A 17,710-nucleotide genomic window follows, 5' to 3' on the forward strand; every position below is an offset into this window, starting at 1 on the left:
TTCATTTGAAAACTTCACTGAATTAATTGTATCTTTTTGTTATTACGTAGTTCTTGAGTAAAAATACAAATATTATCATGTGAAAGTTTGAGGAAAGTTTTTTAACATTTGAAAGTTTCTCATCTTTTGCAAAAATTGGTAATGGTGGTTAACTGGGAGAGACAGGTTCAAACCCTGAATTTGCCACTCAGCTTTGCACTTTCCATATTGTACTGTAATTTACTATTAGTGTGAGTATCTCCTCCACTCTGGGCTTCTCAGAGTCTGAGACGGTCAAATGTCTTATTTCATCTTTATGTCTCTAGAATCTAGAACTGATGCTGGGCAAGTGAGGTCAATACATGCCTGCAGACCTCACATGCTGTGTACTGAATCTACTAGTCATATGGCCTTGGATACATTATGAACCTACCTTAGTTTCCTCAGAATAAATGAGAGCTAACACTACATTATGTTGAAGTGTTGTAAGAATAAGGAACAGTAGTGTATGTAAAAGGATCCAGTACAGAGTCTGACAAAATGCAGATGCTCAAACTCTTCTTATTTTCCCTTTCTCCTCTCCTAAGCATTTGATTAAGGGTGCTCATGACTTTTTGAAGTTACACTTTCATATTTGTACTTTGAAATCACTATCAATAGAGTGCGGAATAAGGAGCTTGGTGTGGGGGGAGGGAGAGATTAGGGAATCAGCGAAAGGAGGTGATAATGGCCACAGGAAGGCAAGTTACAGAACTACTGAAGTAATATAGGTAAGAGGTTGTGAAGCTTGGACAAAGGCAGTGGAGATGAAGATGAAGAAGAGGACATAAAACCTGAAAAAATAATATTTTGGAGCAAATGTTTCTGAGAACAGTGCTTCATGGCAGTGGATTATTTTTCCTATGGTTTACATATAAGGAACACATTTTGTCTGGAGCTGGGCAAAGAGGGGGACCTGTCTGAAGAATTATTGAAGTTCTTTCTTAATGTTAGATATGGAGAGAGCTTCTGGGAAAGAGTGTAGAAACTGCGTAGTAGGAAGGGTTGGAAACACCATGAAGTCTTGGGAACAAAGGGAAATGAGTCCTGAGAAAGTTTAGGGATACTGGCATGGCCTTAACAGTTTATATATATCTGATATATTTAGACACAAAAGTACTGTCAACCAGAAAAAATAGAGAGCCTGTTCACTTTATGGTTCATCTTTGGGGAATTTTTTCTCCCATTGCACATGTAATAGAAGCTGCAGGAACTGCCCCTAATAGTGAGCATCTGATATGTACAGGAGGAATATTTGTAAGCTGTTAAAAAGGCTTATCCTGAATTGGGTACCCTTTCACTCAGCCCAGGCCTTGATAGTCCTCCTCTTGTTTTCTACGTCATGTCTCCATTTGAAAAGTGATTTTGAAAAGTAACACACAAACTGATCAATCATGCAAACAAGGTAAAACTCCCATACAGCACACAGAACAGAGATTATTTTTGTCTAGTTAGAATTTGCATATGCTGGAATATTTCTGACAGGTTCCTTGTGGCTCTCCTAAGAGAAAAAAAATCATGAATCTACAACTAAGTAGAAAATGAGGGAAGTTCAGGTAGAGAAAAAAAATGGAGCAAGGTTCTTTACTTTCTTAAATTTCTGTTATAACAGTTATGTGACAAAATGGTAGTGAATGATGGTGCTTCTTGCTGATATCTTCAGATAAATGAGAAAAAAATGACTCCCCTTTATCTTGATAGGAAAGAGGCTATGAATCACTTTTTCCCAACTTTCAAAAATGTTTCAACAACAAACATATTTGATATTGTCTTTATCCCTTCTCTACCCCTTCAGTGTCAAGTCTTTCATGTCAAGATCCCATTCTAATTTTTTTCCAAACAGGAAAAAGTGGTGTCTGAAATTAGTCTTGCTGCTATAAACATATTCCTCAATGTGTCTGGGCATGAGGATATGTGGGGAACCTCAGGAATTTGCCTGGTTGTAGAAAACTTTCTCCACCACAAACGACTGGACTTCTGCCTGTTTCAATGTCCAGCACTCTAATTTCCCATCAGGACTGGATAGGACTAGTGCTTAAGTCTGAATCCCAACTTGCTTTACTGGAGTTTTGACACCCATCTCAAGCCAATCCCATCCTCTAGAGAGGCAAAATCTTCTCTCTGCACTTCCCTCAATGAACTGGTCTCCCAGAATCTTTACTGACTGCTTTATTTTAGCTTTACCTGCTACTGGGATCCCATATCCATGCCACTTGCTTGTCACATTGGGTCCCTGGGGCAAAAGTCTGCCTCAGTCACGTTGACCCCACCTTGGCATTGTGCACGGGATGATAAGCAGGGAACTAGGTTATTCCCCAATCCCTTTCCTCTTATTCTTTGTCCCCTCACTCTCCACTGGCATCACCCAAGTTCTTTGCCAAACATATTATGAGTCTTACCATACACCAGTCATCTTGGATATACCCCTATCACCATAATTTCGTACACTGTATTGTTTGTTTATGTGTCTATCTCCCCAACTAGTCTTGAACTCTGAATACAGAGTCTTATTTATTTCTGTGCTTTCACAAAAAAATAGGACCTTAATACATGATTGTTAAGCTGAGTTGAATTTAGAAGCTTTATTTAAAATGCTTGGTGTAAATGTAAATGAAAACTAAGCTCTTGAGGGGTCATACCTAGGCTGGGGACATAGGACCTATCTCCTATGGTTGGCTGTACCAGATGATCAGAGCCTGTTGTGTCTGATCTGGAGAGAACACCTTAGGATGCCAATCTAGAGTGAGCCCTGTGGATTACAGAAGACAGAGAATATTTCTACAGAGGTATAGACACTGATCTTTCCAGATCTAAAATTGCTTAGTTCACTCAAAGTTTCAAGGTGCTTGAGTTTCCAAAATACATTTTGGAAAGACATCTACTGGGGGTCTTGGAAAGTATCTCCCACCACCCCCACCTTGGATAAGGGAGGACTAGTTTATAATTCAGGGTTTTCTTAAAACTTTTAGCTTTCCTGTCTAGGGGCTAGTGGCTTGTTTAAACATTTGGTTTTAGTTGGCAGACATCAAGTTATCTGTTCTCTATTCTAGATGGCCAGTATAGTTTCTGGAAGATTGAATGCCAGAATTGGCAATACCAATGTTAAAATTTAACCATAGGTTATCTGATATGGTGTAATAATATCCTCTCCAAAGACCACTTGTTTGTGAAACTCTTGATATGCTCCTGCTTTGTTGAATGGCAACTATTGGGACAAATCTAGAAGGATGTCTTCTGTATTTAGTGTAGAGCTCAGGGTGTTAATTGTCACCCTCTCTTTTGCACATTGAGAGAAAAATTTCCTCTTCTTCCTGATCCCCAATGTAATTTTTTCTGAGCTGCTTTGTATCTATATTTCAATTATGAATGGAGAAAATGCCATGTCTTAGAAACAGATTTGTGTCCATGTTTGGAATACATCACTTACAAGTTGTGTGAATAGGGGAAGCCAATAAAAATTATTGAATTTTAGTTTCATCATCTGTAAAATGGGGATCAAAGTAGTTACTTTGCAGGTTTCTGGTGATGATCAAGTGACATAATACATGTAAAGCTCCTAGTCCAGGACTAAGCATAGTAGTCATGTAGCAAATAGTAGCTGCCAGGGTGAAGATGATGATGATGATCTGTAAAACTGGGTAGTTCAAACCTACTTCAAATGGTTGTTGTGGGACAATAGCTTTGAAAATTGTAAAATGCTATATAAACGTAAGTTATTATTTAAATTGCAACAGTCCCTACATGCTTCTATTATAAGAGTATTATAAGAGTTATTACATTACATAGTAGTTCACTTTTTACTTGCCTGATTCCCCTACTACATTGACAGCTTCTTTCATGGGTGGGGACGGCTGTGTCACAGATAATCAGTAAATGTTTGATCAGTAATTAAGACAGTTTTAATGTTTCCCTTCAAACAGCAACAGCAATAACAGCAACTACTACTAATATTACTATTTGTTGGATTTTTCTAGTGACCCAAGATAATGCTAGGCATTTTCACATATATTTAATTTTCATAAAAAACCTTGTAATATGAGCATTATTATCCCTGTTTTACAGATAAAATAAGCACACAGTAAGCACAACTAGTTAATTTCCCTCATACCCTTTTTCCTTTTTTTTTTTGGCTTTTGTCAAAAGTAAATTTCAGTCTATTCATTTTGTCAGTTCCGCAAAATTTGGAAATTGTGGGTTGGTTGTGAATGAATGAGAACTGTCTTTTTAACTCAACTGCACATTTCTATAATTGAAATATTTTCCCAAGACATAAATGGAAAATAAGAGAGACATTTCAAAAAGAGTATGATAATTCTATGAGAGCAGTAGAAGGGCTACTAATAAAAACAATGGGCATTTTAAAAGCAATTACATGGATTAAATAGAATATTGTTGTTTTTTGTCCCGGAGAGACATCTTGCCTTTGTGCTGGGGATGCACTTGGGCCAAAAGCAGGATACTGTTTGACAGGGTACTTGGAAATGATAGGTAGAAAATTCATTTTCTAAAGAGGAAATGGCAACATCTGGAAGGAAAAAAATATTAAGTTCCTACTTCCAGGGCCCTATTAGAAACAAAGGAGTGTAAAATAGCATTTTCAGGGTGGAAAAGCAATACACTTTCAAATAATTTTAGCAAGAGAAAGCTGGAGCAAAAGAAAGGGTAGAATTATAACCAGATAGGACTTGCAGCAGGGCTAGGTAGAGTCTATTATTTGTTTAGAGGATTTTCTGGGTCCACCTCATGTTCAGTATTTGTGGAAGTTCATCCAAAGATATTTCATGAGGGAATGGGTAGCATTTATATTCATTAAGCCAGCATCAACAATATGAATTTTGCCCATGATTTTGGGGGAGATTTAAAATGATTAATGCATCTTCAAGTAGTTAGGAATGGGGGACTTTCTAAAACATCTTATCTTTATCTAATAAGGCCTCCTGAGGATACAAAAGCTTATTAAGGCATGCAGAAAATTTTGAGGCAGTTTATTAAAAACACATTTGCACCAATTTTCAAAATGTGCTGCTATTGTTTGTGGAAGCTGAGATCGAGGATGCCTCTTTAGGAATGTGTATGGAAATGGGATACATAAAAATCCCCTGTTTAAAAAGGCAAGTGACACATGCTCCTCTGAGTATATTGGGACATAGGCTTTAGAATCAGTCTTGCAATCAAATCCTGGTGCAACTTAGTAGCTATAAGACCTGAGGCAGATACTTCACTTTGTCCACACACAAATTAGGATAACAATATCTAATTCCTGCTTTTTTTCAAAGAGATTAAATGAGATCATGTATACATAATGATGCTAAGCCTGGGAGTCTGGGCATGATAAATACTTAATAAAAAAGTAGCTTAATCTAGGCAGCTAGCCAGCACAGTCTGAATAATGAATGATCTGGGGGAAAAAAAAAGTTGTCTGGAAACCTGTGGATGAGTGTGGGCTTCTGCCACAGATCTGGCCCCCTAACCTATCTCTTTCTCTTTCATTTCCTTCTTGGACATAAGTGTAGGTCACTCTTTGCTTAATAACTATTTATTGAGCACATCCTTTGTTTTAGGTTCTGAGATACATTGGGAATGCCAGGTACTCTCATGAAGTTTATCCTCTTACATGGATTATTGTACCAGCCTTCTTATTGATTTCCTTGCCTTCAATTTCTCCCCTTCAAATCTATTCTCCATGTACTGTTAGTATGAGTTACCCAAAACACAAATCATGTCATATTGATCCCTTTCCAAAAACATGCCAGTGTTTTTCTTCACCTGTAGAATTAAATTTCCTATTTGTAGACATGATAGTCAAGGTCTTCAGCTTGTTCCCAGCTGACCCCTTCTGCTTCCTCTCTAACCAGTTTTCACCTCACAATCCTCACTGGGCAACCTGCCTTTCCCTGGTCATGCCTTGCACTGTCAGTAATCTTACCTCTCAAATTACTCATTACCAGACTAGGCTAGGCTTTGCTGTTCTCTTAATATAACATCCTTTATTAGTACTTCCACTATTAAATATATTTTGCTGTATCAGTAGAAATAGTGCTGAGGGACTATAGAATGAGGGAGAAGATCCTGCTCCACCCTTCCCACACTGGACTTTGGTATCCGCATCTGGGGTTTTTATTGTAAACCTGATGTTGACAGAGGTCCAGTGGAGAATAACTAGAATCAGGAGTAGAAATATTTTCTTTAACCAAAATATGGTTCAAGAAAAAAATTAAATCTGCACAGATAGAAAGTTACTATTTCATCCATATAGTTCCTTTGCTCCTTGACTTAAAAATATGATCTAAGTTTCATTTCAAACTCATTTACCTGATATGATCTAAGATTGAAATGATAATATGTTTCACTTCTTAACCAGGTCAGAAATAACCAAAGTTAATTTTATAATTATTTGTTTGAGTTGTTTCAAATATTAAACTAATGGAACATTTTAATTTACTGGAATACATGTGTTAGTAGTGCTGGATTAAATGGTTTCCAAGGTCCCAGGCAACTTTCCAAGGTTCCCATGGTTGAACTCACTGCTTTTGTTTTTCATATGTCCTGGCATTCCTCCTACTAGGACTATCTGCTCAGTTGTTCTACCCAACACTGACTCACTCTTGGCTTCTGGTTATGAAGATTCTTTTCATCTGGTTTTCTTGGAAAATAGCTTCAGGGTTGGGAGGTTGTATTTGTGAATGTGCGTGCCTGCACACATGTGTGAATCCAACAAGAGCTGAGTTCTGACATACCACGAATAAGTTTCTCTCCTTAGAAGCCAAATCAGATATGACCCCATTCTGGGTTTCTTTGAAAACAATGATTTGAATTAATTTTATTTTTATAGCTAAAGTAAGTGTGCTCGTTGCTTATAAAATAAGCAACCCTGTGGGACAAATGCACTGTGGTAATATAAGAAGAGAAAGGTCTCCAGCAATGATGCCAAATTCTTGGAAACATTTTAGGCAGCAACCAAGCATGCATCTTCTGAGACAGGCATCATGTATCCTCAAAAGGAGCAACTTGTCCTATAAAATCTGTCTTGAATTCCTCAAATATTCAGCTCCTCAGTTCCTGTTGTCTGAGAACTGCCTGCAAGGCTATAGAAGATGGTGTGTATGTGTGTGTATGGGGAGGAGCGGCCGTGATAGTGGAACAGGGATGATATAGGCTAGAACTTAAGGTGTCAGCCAAGGCAGACTGAAGACGTGACATCACCTGAAAGGAGAATCAAAATCATCAGAATTATTATTGAAGAGAAATAAATTATTAGTGAGGCATTATAACTTAGGGGGAAAAGCATGGGCTTTCAAGTCAGAGAGATGATCTCTTCTGAAACCTGGCTCCACCACTTTCTACTTGTATGATTTTGTGCAAAGTACAGAATTTCTTCTAGCCTGTGTCCTCACCTGCAGAAGAGAGTTAGCGTGTATATGATAATCTAAAAATTAAACTGAGTACACATACTCAGAAGAAACCATGGAGCAAACTAGAGCTTTGTTATCATAGTTATAATGGTAGTAGAATGAGAAGTAAGAGAGAGGGAAGGTTAACATACAGTGAAAGAAAACATCAAGAGCATACATGACCAAGTCAGTGGCCAAGAGAGTCAAGACTAGGAAAGGGCAAGAAGAGGCTCCGTGAATGGTTAGTGTATGTGTAAAGAGGCTTCTTTTGTGTTTTCTGGCTCTTGTTTGGCATAGGAGCATGAACTTAATGGAGAACCATCTGGCTTTTGATCTCTCTCAAAGGAGCATCATTCTGCCTTTTGAGCTGCCTTTCCAATTCTGTCTTTTTAGTCAATCTGTTAAATCATTGGTTATATAGCATGGGGTAAGAGAATTTGGATACTGACACTCATAGACCTCACTCTAACGGGGTCCAGCTAGAATGTTCCAACAACGATGTCATCAGGCACACCTGTATTACAGCTCACCCCTACCCAGAGCTTCCTGAGACATTTCCTCATCTTTTTTTTCGTTGGATTGGGCCTCCTTGGATAACAACACCTGCAGGACCCAGGCCAGAATTTTATTTTCTCTAAGGAATAGTGCATTAAGCTTCGGGTCATCAGTTCTCCATGGACTGGGGAGAAAGAGGGAGGGAAAAATCCTTCAAATAAGTTTGTTCCCCACTTCCTATTCCACTTTCTGGAAGGTTCCTGCTTCCTCCCTTTCCTTTCCACCCAAAGTCTGATACTCAGAATGTTATCTGTAAATTTTTTTTACCCATCAATCCTAGTTCTCCTTGGGGGTTATTATTTTTCTAATTCTTTCTACTCTTTTCAGAATATACTGAACCCAGATATGGATGCCAAAGTCCTAAAGCCTACTCACTAGGGGAAGGGTGGAGCAGAACCTTCATTTTCTTCATTCTAGACACTCTATTTATATTAATGCAGCAACAGAATATGTATAAGGGAAGTGTTGGGGAAGGGGGTTGTGTTTGGGAAGGGTCAAAGCCTTAATTGCAGAAATCAAAAATAGACATGAGGAAAAGAACAGTTAAGAAAAGTAGACAATAGAAGAAGTAATAATAATGATGATAATAACTGTAACTGACTTTGTGTTCCTAAGGCTCTTCCCTCTCACAGGGCCATCCTAGGGGTCAGAGGTTTCCTAAATCTCAGAACCAGTTGCTAGAATTCAATGCATTTACTCTGGTCTCCTTTAAGAGAGCAAGGCCTAAGATACGGGAACAGAAAAGCTCATTATGAACTCCAGAAATTTCTCCTTCCCCAAAAAACATGTAGGTATACCCCTCTGTCCAGTGGTTCTCAACTATTCCTTGACTGCTTCTCTCAACCCATGTACTGAAGTAATCTGTACACTTCTCTGAACTGGGCCTGTTTTCTCCTTCCTTTGGTTAATGCCAAAACTTACTTCCTAAATCTTCCTTCTCATTCCCTTTGTCTAAGGCTGAAATGGCCTCTCCATTCTGCCAAATTAACTTTATTTTCCTAGTAGCTTTGCTTCATAGCTAAATCAGAGCAAGGACTGGGAGAGAACTGGAAGTTTAACCTGATGTTAAGGTATAAGGACTTGGAGGTTTGTGGAGATCCAGGTATTCAGTCATTACATCATCAGAGCAATGAGTATATCTGTGAAGGGATTTTCCATCTATGAGGTATTTTTTCCAAAACTTTGCTTATTTATAATTTTATATTGTATTAGTATTATTCAGTAGATATATATGTAACATAAAATATAATTTGTGAAAGGAAGCATTAAAGGGCTTTTAGGGTTACCTAGTACAAACCCCTTTGTTTTTCAGACAAGGAATCTAAGCCTACAGGGGAACTGTGACTCATCCAAGATAATACCACTAGGACAAGGTGGAATTGGGGCTTTTGCCAGGGTCTCTTGACTCCCAGTCCAACAACCTTATATACAGGAATCCTACCTCAACTCCTACCCCACTTTTCTATTGAGACTGATCCTGGGGGCAGAAGCAATATAGAATGTTCACACTGCACATACCTAAGGCTTGTTTACCCATGCAATCAGAGGAAGTAGTACACTCAGTTTCTACAGAGTTGAAGTGTTTTCCAGAGTCTAGGAGGAACAAGACAGTTAAGTGAGAATCAATAGCAACTAAATATAGATGGATGGAGGTTGTTTAAGGGACACAGGGAACAATGAAGAAGAGGAGCAGCCTTATTTACAAAGGAAGAATTCTATGCTGCCTTCTTCTGTGTCCTTGAAAGAGGAAATAGGGAACTTCTAGGGAGTCACTGTGGCAATAAATTAAAGCTATGTAGGGAAGCAAGAAGAAGTGAATTTTCAGGAGGCTATTCAATCAAAGCCCTAGCTCTAAAAGGAGCTAAGAGGCACAGGAAAGATAGAGTTGCTCTGTCCCATGGTTTATATGCCAAAAGCATGATGCTCAGAGCATGGAAGAACAAGTCCAAACATGGACAGTAGTCCAGTCCTTCTCTCCAAGTAGTTGTGTCCAGAAAGAAGAAAAAAGTCGTGCAATAAAGTATCAGGAGACAAAAGCTCTGCCACTCATTAGCTATGTGAAGCAATCATTTTGCTTCTCTGAGTCTATAGGTACCATTAGAAAAGCTGTACAGATGGGAGTTCCAGTGGTGATGAGTGCCCATATCTGAATAGCACTTACAGCTCACCAAACACTGTGACATGTTCCCAAGTATCTGTTCAGGAGATTTGGAGTCAAGGGACCTAGAATCACATCGTGTCTGTCACAAAATGTAAGTGAGTAATTGTCCTTATCTATAAAACATGGAATTTAGGGAGGATCAAATAAGAGAAAAATGTGAAGGTGTGTTATATATTATGAAGTATAAAATGTAAATGCTTATTGTTAGTATACTCTCATAATAACTTTTATTGTCATTTGTGTTATCTTGAGACAACATTATCCAGAAAAGAGGGTCTTGACAGTGTATGAGAGCAGATTCTGTTTCACAAAGTCCTTGAATTTCCTGAAATTTTATCTATAGTTTTGAGTGTAAATATCAGCATTTCAGAGGAGTCTGTGATCAAAAAAAAAAAGAGTTAAGTATTTGATTTAACAGAGATTTGCAGCCTTTTATTCTGACCTTAACACCTAAGGGATGTGATGGCAGTATAGAGATTCACTATAGCCTTGGAATTGGGGCAAATGAGCTTGGGAGAGGCTATTAGAGGATAATCACTAGGGAAAAAAGGTCATGTGTTATTTGAAAAAGTCACCCCAAATCTTCAAATATGTCCCTTTCTTGGTGTCCTATTTCTCCTAGCTTTCATCCCTTAGAAATCACTGAAAAAGTATATGGATCTTGGTTCATCTTTTTTTTTAATTTTTTTAATTTAAATTTAATTTAATTAACATATACTGTATTATTAGTTTCAGAGGTACAGTTCAGTAATTCATCAGTTGCATATAACACCCAGTGCTCATTACATCATGTGCACTCTTTTTTTTTTTTTTAATTTTATTTATTTATTTGACAGAGAGAGACACAGTGAGAGAGAGAACACAAGCAGGGGGAGTGGGAGAGGGAGAAGCAGGCTTCCCGCGGAGCAGGGAGCCCGATGCGGGGCTCGAACCCAGGGCCCCGGGATCATGACCTGAGCCGAAGGCAGACGCTTAACGACTGAGCCACCCAGGCGCCCCCATCATGTGCCCTCTTAATGCCCATCACCCAATTACTCCATCCCCCTACCCACTTCCCCTCCAGCAACCTTCAGTTTGTTTCCTATAGTTAAGAGTCTCATGATTTGCCTCCCTCTCTGTTTTCATCTTATTGGTTCATCTTTAATTAGTTTCAGTCCACTGAATTCTGGCTGTTATTCTTACCTCTATACTGAATCTGCTTTTGCTAGTTTACTGAAGACCTCTTAATTGCCATGTTACCAACTACAGGGGACATTTTTTTTTCAGTTCCTGTAAAAACTCTGGAGTTGGACACTTTTTGTCATTGCTCTCTCAACATTTTTTTATTGTTGGACTTCATGACAATACATTCTTATGGCTTTTCTCCTATGCTTCCATTACTTCATTATTGCCCTTTTTTTTTTTTTATTTCAAGATACTTTATTTTTAAAACAGGTCACAACACTAAGCTTCCGGCCCGCCCTGCCAGTGTTCAAGCTACAAACGCTTGCTCAGCAGCGGGGGGGGGCACGCCTTAGTAGCATGTTTGAAAACTGAATAAAAATCCATATAAAACAAATATTCAAATAGTTTCCATAGGAACACAGATAAGTGACCCCATCTCCTAGTCTTCCATACTGTTGCATCTGTGCCAACCCTACTTACAGACATTTCAAAACTAGCAAGAATTAAGTTAAACGGTCCCCCCAAGTCCCCCAATTCAAGCTAAACTCGAAGGTAACAGCTACAGGAGTGGCACCTACACGTTGATACTGGCGGAGGCACAGGCAGCCGGGGGGGGGGGGGGGGCGCTTCAGCCCGCTCTCCCAGGCACAGGACACAGGCAGGGTGCTGACGTCCTGCTCTGCCACTTCGGCCGGGAAGTCATGGTTCTGGATCTGCTGCATCAGTTGCCATGTCGGCCCCAACATCACATAGCAGATAGTGGGCCTCTGGAACCCATTGAAAGTAGAAGCAGCAGCAACCGTGTAAGCACCCATGTTTTCAAAGACCATCCAATCGCCCACGTGCATCTCGGGCAAGTCGCAGCGCTCGACAATGCGATCCAGGCCATCACATGTTGGTCCCCATATGCTGGTTGAATAGTACTTCTCATCTGGTTTGGATCTCTTCTGCAGGAGGGGCTTCACATGGGCATGATCATAGAGGATGCAATTAAACGATCCATACACTCCATCGTTCACATAATACATAAGGGTTTGTTCGCTCGACTCATCTTCATCATCAGAACCTGTCTGTTCCTTTAATACGAGTTTTTTTGGCAATGATGTTAACAGCGAGCGTGAAGGCTGAGGCAACGTAGTATCTGCCGGGCTCCGCTATGATTCGCACCCCCGAGTCGGCCGGGAAGTACTCGTCCAGGGCTGGGTTGATCACACTGGTGATCTCTTCAAATTTAAGCTTTACATCCTCAGATCCAGGAAAGCCATCACCGATATCAAGCAGATACATGTTGAAACCAACCTCAGCTCCCATGTCAAAGACACAGCGGGCATCAGAGATGGCTTGCACAAAGGTCTCAGGATCCGTGCAGCCACTTCCCACGTGGAAGCTGACACCAATGACATCAATATTTAGCTCTCTTGCCCGTTCCAAAAGAAGCCTGCTGATTTTGAGTGTGGCACCAAATTTAACACTGAGGCGACAGACTGCTTTGGAATCATCGGCGGCAGTCCGCAAAACCAACTTTGCCTTTGGATGCGCCCTGGCAACTTTCATCAATTCAACTTCACCAGCAAAAGTCATCATCTGGACTACGTTATTGGCAGCATACTTAATCTGAGACACTTGTTTACAAGGATTTGCATAGATAATCCTCTCTGGAGACACCCCAAGACTTTGTACCAACCCTATCTCGGTCTTGCTGGCACAGTCAAATCCTGTCCCAATGGTAGCAAGGGTCTTCACTATGGTTCTGCTATCATTGCATTTGACTGCATAAAAAGGGGTGACCCGAGGAAGAGCTTTTAACCATCTCAGATGTTTCTTTAAAATGTCTCCCAGGTGGGCGACATAGAAGGCATCCTTATCAGAAGATGAAACTTCATTAATTTTTTGGTCCAGAATATCCTTGGCAGTAAAGCCTTCATCGAGGAAATGGCAGTCTAAATCTGCATTACTAAAGTTGTTCATGGTTTCTTGAAGTTCCTCCAAAATGTAACAAAATGGAAAACTAAGAGATGGAATTTAAACAAATTATTGCCAGTTTCTCACAAAGGCAATTCTCTGGAATTCCAAGTCCCGCTGAAGATGCGTGTGCCCTCAGGTGCAGCAGTGGAAATGTTCTGATAAACAGAATTTGCTAGTCTACCTTAGAACGCACGGGCGCCGCGGGCCAGCCGGGTGGAGATGCCGTCCCCGAGAGCGCAGGACCGCCGGCAGCCCCGCCGCCCCCGTCAGCCGGCCTCCCCCCGCCTCGCTCCCTCCCGCGGAGCACCGCCGCCCGAGGTGGCGGCGGAGCTCTGGCAGAGGGGCAGAGGCGGCGGAGGCTGAGGGGACTGACCTCTTTTTTATAAATTCTCTTCCTCTATCTTCTCCTTAAGTGTGGATGTTCCCTAAGTTTTTGTTCTTGACTTACTGTTCTCTTTACTCAACCCTTATCCTCAAATTTTATCATCTTTCATCATTTCAGTGCCATTTATATGTGGTTTATTCTAGAGTCTACTTTTTTTTTACCTTTTTTATTAACATATAATGTATTATTTGTTTCAGGGGTACAGGTCTGTGATTCATCAGCCTTACATAATTCATAGCGCTCACCATAGTACATACCCTCCCCTTCCCCAATGTCTATTTTCTTCTAACTGGATCTCTTGAGCTCCAGGCCCATGTATCCAAATTTCTGTCAGATGTTAATACTACAATACATTGCATGTTACCTTCAACATATCCAAAACACAACTCAATAACTTGTTATGATGAGCACTGGGTGTTATATGTAAGTTATGAAATCATTAAATTCTACTCCTGAGACCAATATTACACTATATACTAACTAGAATTTAAATAAAAATTTGGAAGAAGAAAAAGAATTAATCTTGACTTTACAAAAAAACAATGATTTTATGAATTTTAAAATATATTTATAACAAAAATTCATGATAATAATGTAAAAAGATAACTTTATATCGAATCTGTTCTTCCTCTTTCAGTGTTCTCTGCCTGATTTTTTTCACCACTCTCCACACAAACAATCAAAATGTGCCTTTAGCTTCTCTTTTAGATTCACATCTGAATTATCAAGTCTGCTAAATTTGTCTTCTAAGTATTTCTTAAGCTGTCTGATCCTACTTAATCATACCGCCATTAGACCAGATCTCTTACTATCTCTCATCTGGATGTTGACTGTCCACCTTTGCCACATTTGCCCCCATATCGTGGCTATGGGACAGACAAGGATGCAACTCTGAGAAGGGGCAGGGCAGCAAGCAGAGTGATAAATGTTCATGACAAAGAACAGGGAGGATGAAGGCAAAGGCTGATTACCTGACTGGAACTTCATGAGGCAATGTAGTATAATTTCTGAAGGAAAGAGAGCATAGTCATGGTTAAATGGTTAAATGTTAACCCAGGAGGACTGGACTAGTCTAGAGGTAAGTTTCAGGGTAAACTCAAAAATTATGAAACCCTGTCAAGGTGCCAGGAGACCAGGTGTGAACACAACTAGACTAGTGGGTAGAAATATAGGAAGTAGATTTTGATCTCTTATGGGACAAAAATGGGAACTGTGCTATGATGAAGAAGGCTGTCTTGACAGGTGGTATGAGCTTCCTGTCACTAAAAATATAGGCACAGAATATATACAGGGGTATTCTGTATTAAGGGGAAAGCCAAATAAAGTGCCTTTTGATGCCCCTTTCATGATCCTGAGGCTTTTTAGCAGCTGGAGAGATGCTTCCCACTCTCTTCTATTTTCATAGGTTCCCTTAGTTTGTGATCTTCAGATACTTTCTATGGAGAAGAAAGGCAGAGAGACGAAAGTAGTCTGATAATAAAAGTCTGAGCTTTGAAGTTAAACAACTATGGTTCATCTCTAGATTCAGTCATTGTTAGCTCTTATAAGTTGTATAACTTCTCTGTGAATCCATTTCCTCATCTGTAAAATGGGAAAAACAATAGCACCTTTAGTAGCTGTGAGGATTAAATGAGACACTAGATGCTTAACAAAGATCCTGGCATATTTTAAGCACTTAATAAATGTAGTAATGATGGCGATGACTGTGCTAAAGTGAAGAAGGATGCAGAGGTGGAAGACAAATATGATGTTAATGATGTTGAGACGGATACCCCAGCTTTCTATCATATGCGTTTAAGCAAATTTAATTTTGCAAACCTACAACAAGCACATTTGTGCAAGTTGGAACTCATCTTTGACTAGTTGTTTGGCTTCCATCTCAGAAACAGGGGGACAGGCCCAATCTCTTATGATGGGAGAAGGCAAGCAGCCAAAGCTGATGGCCTAGAACAAGATTCATCCCCTGGGATCGGATAGGAAACTTTAAAGAAATGGTCAGATAACTAGAAAGAAAATCAGGAGAGACTACTTTTCCAATTGAGTTTTTGAAAAACAAAGAAACAAAAAACAAAAAAACTTTTAAGACACTTTTATTGAGGTATAATTGATATATAATAAACTGCACATATTTAAAGTGAGCAGTTGATAAGTTTGGACATAGTATACACCCATGAAACCATCATCACAACTGAGACAGGGAACTTATCCCTCTCTCCACACCACTCCTCCTCGCCATCCCCAGCTCAGTCCCCAAACAACACTTGCCAATTAACTTTTGAAGAGAGTATCTTTTTTAAAGATTTTATTTATTTATTTGACAAAGAAAGACACAATGAGAGAGGGAACACAAGCAGGGGGAGTGGGAAAGGGAGAAGCAGGCTTCCCAGAGCAGGGAGCCTGATGCAGGGCTCGATCCCAGGACCCTGGGATCATGACCTGAACCTAAGGCAGATGCTTAACGACTGAGGCACCCAGGTGCCCCTGAAGAGAGTATTTTAAAACAGAGACTACTCCACCATATGGAATGATGCAGAGAAATAAAATAAAACAAGGACATTGAAGAAGCCTTGAAATAGGCTATCAGGGGAAGTCAATGAGAACAATTTCTGTGCTAGAAGCCTTTATGCTGGGGGGTAAAATGCAAATGAAAGGTAAAGAAAGGGAGACTGCAGTGTGGACTCCTGAGAGGTTAGAATTTCTACAAGGAGGGATTTTGTAGGTAGGACATTGCAAATGAAAGGTAATCCATAATTATTGAATACCTACCGTATGTTACACCCTGCGGGGGAATCTAAGACCTGAAGCCTAGAGGAGTAACTGATGCAAAATGCTCAAGAAATTTTATACTGAGCAATTGTGAAGGCTATGAGGGGTCTAGTCAGAGCAAAGGGATGCCGGGGAATGCAGGACAGAATCAGAAAGCTGTCTTCAAGCAGCAGTGGGAGAGAGTTTGAGGATTCAAATCCAACAGGGACAAAAAAGAAGCACATATCCACCTGAGAAATACCAACTTTATGAGTATTGAACTTCATGTAGGAATTCTGAGAAGAAGGACCTTTTGTGGCTGGAGCTCAGGTAAACTCTTGAACAGAGGATGAACTTTAGGTAGGGAACAGGACAGAGGCATGTTATAGTGGCAAGGGCAGTAGGTTTAGAGTCAGCCACTCTAGGTGGTGCCATCACCTCACCACATGATCATTTTTGCATCTCTCTGCTCTCTCTCTCTCTTTTTTTAATAACTAGGACAAGGGCTGTTGTGAATATCAAATAAGAGAATGTTTGTGAACTGTATCTTCTAGAGCTTTATTTTTGTGTATAGTTATATTTATTAAAATGGTTGGCTAATGCTCAAATGCCGTTTCATTCATTCATTCGATAGATATTTAAGTGCCCATGATATGCCAGCATAGAGAATACTAAACTAAGAAAAACTTAGTTGCTGTATAATGTAGCTTTCCTTCATTATGGATTAAACAAACATCTTGTGGTAAATATATGATTGGAGAAGTACAAGGGTGTGGTGGGAGTATCTAAAAGAAAACCCCAGCCTAGTCTATTAGGGAGTGAGACATTGAGAGAATGTTTTATAAATAGAGATTTCTTCCTTCTCTTAATTTACATTATCTTCTTTGTATCTCGGTTGTTTAAGGGACTTTCCATTCCATTAGATAGCAAACTCTTTGAGGGCAGGCACTGTTTGTGATCAGTTTCTCTCTTTCATTCATTGTGCTCAACACATGGTGTATACTTAACAATATTTGCTGCATTGAGTTGAACCAAAAATGTCAGAGCATCCAATTTAAAACTCAGGATGGATATTTCCAGTCCAATTAAGAATGAAGCTTTTACTTTTATACTTGAAATTAAAAGCCAAAAGAGTCTGGAGTTCCAGGCTTATAAAACCATATCACATTTCTAGTTTAGGTGAATCTCTTCCTCTCTTCTCAAGAACTCGTCTGTTTATCCTTGTTAATTACATGCCCTAAATGATCAGATCCAAGGTTTCCACTTGCAACCTTTGCTAGTTTGTCCTTCCCTATACAATTCTAAGATTGTGGAAAAAGTTAGGAA

The 17,710-nt window shown here is 39.7% G+C and overlaps 1 protein-coding gene and 1 pseudogene across 1 annotated transcript in view; one reads left to right on the forward strand and one right to left on the reverse strand.

Annotated features, from left to right (window-relative positions):
* AGBL4 (AGBL carboxypeptidase 4) overlaps nt 1-17,710 on the forward strand; it is a 1,510,278-nt gene that overhangs the window by 815,278 nt on the left and 677,290 nt on the right. The window lies entirely within an intron of this gene.
* LOC114212055 (ornithine decarboxylase pseudogene) lies at nt 11,650-13,391 on the reverse strand (annotated as a pseudogene).

This window comes from Eumetopias jubatus, unplaced genomic scaffold (assembly GCF_037043125.1).
Source record: "Eumetopias jubatus isolate StellerSeaLion01/CBP00866 unplaced genomic scaffold, mEumJub1_p1.0 scaffold_4, whole genome shotgun sequence".
NCBI classification, from domain to species: Eukaryota; Metazoa; Chordata; class Mammalia; order Carnivora; family Otariidae; genus Eumetopias; species Eumetopias jubatus.